Source organism: Epinephelus moara, chromosome 19 (assembly GCF_006386435.1).
Source record: "Epinephelus moara isolate mb chromosome 19, YSFRI_EMoa_1.0, whole genome shotgun sequence".
Lineage (NCBI taxonomy): Eukaryota > Metazoa > Chordata > Actinopteri > Perciformes > Serranidae > Epinephelus > Epinephelus moara.
The window spans coordinates 39,434,265-39,438,334 of record NC_065524.1 but is presented as its reverse complement, the minus strand read 5'-3'; the positions used below and the strand labels follow the sequence as shown (position 1 = coordinate 39,438,334).

At 40.3% G+C, this 4,070-nt stretch overlaps 1 protein-coding gene across 1 annotated transcript in view; it reads right to left on the bottom strand.

Annotated features, from left to right (window-relative positions):
• LOC126406777 (uncharacterized) overlaps window positions 1-4,070 on the bottom strand; it is a 113,759-nt gene that overhangs the window by 103,763 nt on the left and 5,926 nt on the right. The window contains exon 2 of the mRNA XM_050071265.1: window positions 1,317-1,350. The gene's annotated coding sequence lies outside the window, so the exon portion shown is untranslated. The remainder of the gene's footprint in view (window positions 1-1,316; window positions 1,351-4,070) is intronic.

The following is a 4,070-nucleotide window of genomic DNA, read 5'->3' as shown; positions in this document are numbered from 1 at the left end:
TGTGTTTAATGTGTGTTTACTGTGTGTTTAATGTGTGTTTAATGCGTGTCTAACGTGTGTTTAATGTGCGTTTACTGTGTGTTTACTGTGCGTTTACTGTGTGTTTAACGTGTTTAATGTGTGTTTACTGTGCGTTTACTGTGTGTTTACTGTGTGTTTAATGTGTGTTTAACGTGTGTTTAACATGTGTTTAACATGTGTTTACTGTGTGTTTACTGTGCGTTTACTGTGTGTTTACTGTGTGTTTAACGTGTTTAATGTGTGTTTACTGTGTGTTTAACGTGTGTTTAATGTGTTTAACGTGTGTTTAACGTGCGTTTACTGTGTGTTTACTGTGCGTTTACTGTGCGTTTAATGTGTGTTTAATGTGTGTTTAATGCGTGTTTAATGTGTGTTTAATGTGTGTTTAATGTGTGTTTACTGTATGTTTAATGTGTTTAATGTGTGCTTACTGTGTGTTTAATGTGTGTTTAATGCGTGTTTAACGTGTGTTTAATGTTGTGTTTAATGTGTGTTTAATGCGTGTTTAACGTGTGTTTAATGTGCGTTTACTGTGTGTTTACTGTGTTTAACGTGTTTAATGTGTGCTTACTGTGTGTTTAATGTGTGTTTAATGCGTGTTTAACGTGTGTTTAATGTGTGTTTACTGTGTTTACTGTGTGTTTAATGTGTTTAGTGTGGGTTTTTTACAGTGAATAAAGTTGTATTCAAATATTAAAAACAAAAGCACAGAGTTGTTGGAGAGAGACTATCCTTCGTCGCTCATTTGACATTCCTGCTGCGGACCAGATGGGCGCATACAGGTACTCTGACAAAACGTCAAGGCCACGCCCCTTTTTTCCTGTAGATTTTAAAGAACTCTGCCATGTGTTTGGATTCTAATTTTGACAAACTTTGTGTGCATGTTTTGGGATGTTTATAAACATATTTCAGACAAGACAAAATCATTTACTTTCAAAACTTTCCCAAAACATTCTGTTGATTACAAACTATTTCCTGGAAGGATTTTAACCCTTTTCCTGGAATTTCGTGACCATGGGAACTTCTGATCTTAAGTTTTGAATGTTCAGTTCATCTGAAGCTGACTGACGTCTTTAACACACACAGCAGACAGACCTGAAACAGAGGTCGACTCAAACCGTCTTCTTCTGTGGTGCAAAATAAAATGACAAACTCCATGAACGTCTGTGAGGACCTTTGAAGGATTCAACAGACTGTTCAGGACTCTGCAGGGACGTCTACAGCTGAACAACAAGCATCACTCAGTCTGCATGCTGTGTGTGTGTGTGTGTGTGTGTGTGTGTGTGCTGCAGTACCTCAGGAGGCAGAGTCACGCAGACAACAGGAAGTCTGAGAGGAGAGAAGAAGTTCAGATCAGTTAAAGCAACATAAACTGCGTCTCAGTCATAAATCACACGTACAGACAAACTGACGATGAACGAGTCCTGATGAGTGACTACAGTCGACTTAATTACATCCTGACGGACTTATTTAAACACACATTGTGTCCCAGGAGATCTGCGACAATGGAAGTTAAATAAATAAATACACAAACAAAACAAAGTGCATGTGTGAGTTCATGTCTGTGAAAACAGACTGATATTATGTGTGAGGATTTTATCCATCGTAACTTATTTACAGCCAGAAGAATGTTGGCATCGTGCGTTTCTACAAACTACAGAAACATTACAGTTCTGTGTTTCATACAAATCAAAGTGACGAAGTAGATCAGCTGACTTTGTCCTCAGGAGGTGGAGGGGACAGTGGATGGTGGGACACCTCAGAGAGATCACTGTCCAACACCAACAATCAACATTTAGTGAGTCACTGATGTGTTTCCAGCGGCTTTTCGGCCTGCAGAAGTGGATGTTTTGTAGCAACCAGTCACTGTGTTTCCTGCCAGAACAGCGCCATAAAAAACAATGTTTTTTTTACCAACACATTGCTGCATTTCCTGCCAGGAAAAAAGCGGTTGTTTTTCGGCAACCCTCTGCAATGTTTCCAGCACCTTTTCAGCCACCAAACTTGAGTGTTTTGTAGTGACCAGTTGCTGTATTTTCACTGGGGATAGTGCCAAAGCAACATTGCTGCCTTTCCAGCAGGGACTGCACTCCACACGTATTTTAAGCCAAAACATGATCTTCCCTGACCAGAATCGTTAGTGTTTCTGTGCCTAAACATTAACCATACGTTAACCACGGCAGTGTTGAGATGTGAGGTTTCAACAAATCAGCTACAAAATAAAATACAAATTTAACGTATCTGTGGTTTAAAGAAACGCACAATACAAACACTTCCTTCTGGCGATTGGGTCGTTAGTTTCTCTCCTCCTGTTCCAGACTTTGAAAATATATATTCATATAATTAAATCAGAATGTTTCTATTAAAGCTCAGTCCTCTCTTCTGATCAAATATAAACCTGGAACATTATTGTAGAGCACTGGTTCCCAACCTGGAGGTCCCGACCCCCACTGGAGCTCACCAGGTCTTTATTTCAGCATTTCATTGTCTTAATTTTTGTGAGGAAAACTAAATTAAATTTCTCATTTTAAAGTTTAGATTAGCACTCCAGATATAAACTTTGAAAAACTCTCCCAGGGTGAGGACGCAGTGAAGACATGAACACAATCTGTCACTCACTGTTAAACTAATCGTCAGTTATATATTTTCCACATTTCTAAAATAAACAGTAACTCCTCCTCTGTTTGGGGTTTTGCCAGTTTACATGTTTTCAGCTCCAACATGTTTGGACTCCTCCATATTTATTTCCTGGAGATCCTCAGATCCACATTCTTATGATGAATCAGATATGTCAGCGCACTGTGTGTCTCTACAGCCTGATATCGTCCTCTGTCCTGCTGACACAAACACTCACTACAGCTCCAAATGTGGATTCAATCAATTAATTTCAATCAATTTTATTTATAAAGCCCAATATCACAAATCACAATTTGCCTCACAGGGCTTTACAGCATACGACATCCCTCTGTCCTTATGACCCTCACAGCTGATCAGGAAAAACTCCCCAAAAAACCCTTTAACGGGGGGAAAAAAACGGTTCATCCGCGGCTGAAAATAGTCCCCAGCACAGTCACTACTTCCTCCTGTTAGTCTGATTAAAAAGAAACTGCAGTGAAATTACAGATGAAACTTTATATTTAGTCCCTCCAAGTTGTTGCGATCGCAACAGTCGATCCCTGTCATTTCTACACGACCTTGTAATTTCGTCAAATCACTGCAACTTAACCACAAATGTGACCATTTAAAGCGCTAAAATCTGGTTTCATTGTAGAGCTGCGTGCGGCGTGTCAATTCTCTCTGTGTTTATCAGTAGGGCAGGTGAGAGGTGTTGAAATTCGCTTCCTGTGAGATTGTAAAGCCAAACCCTGTTCTTTTGTCCTGAACGTAACCACTCAGTTCATGGTGTTGTACCGACATAGTGCTTTTATTTTGAAAGAGACTGTATCAAACTGTACATTTCCTGTGAAAACAGAAGTGTATTTTGAAAACAGACAATGCATGTAACAGGCTGAAGTTGACACGGCGTCCCAGAACGTCAACAACCAACACACCCAGGGTACCTTGGACGTCATATGTGGACGTGGAAAGTCCATGACCAAACGTGGACATGTGACGAGGTCACAGTGAGGATGATGATGCAGAGTCACACACACATTGACAGGGCTAACTGTTAGCATCAACCAGCTAACGTTACCCAACATTTGTTGATGGGTTTAATGTAGGGCCCCCCCCATAGTCGACCAAACATTAGTTGACCATAAAGGTCATTAGTTGGCGAGATTTCATTAGTTGCTCAGTCACAGAAAAAACAAACACAAACATGAAACTCTATCAGGAGCTGCATCTTGTCAAAATAAATCCAAACCTATCTGACTGGATCATGTGTGACTTTACTTTGAAAGGACAGACACAGGAAGTGTCCACGCTCAGCAGTCAGACAGGAGTCAGGTTAATTTCCAGGGCTGGTACCTGCGGTTATTCCACAGGCTAGTTAATAACATGTCGGGCAGGAAATCCAAAGTGTGGGATCATTTTGAGAAGGTGAAGGA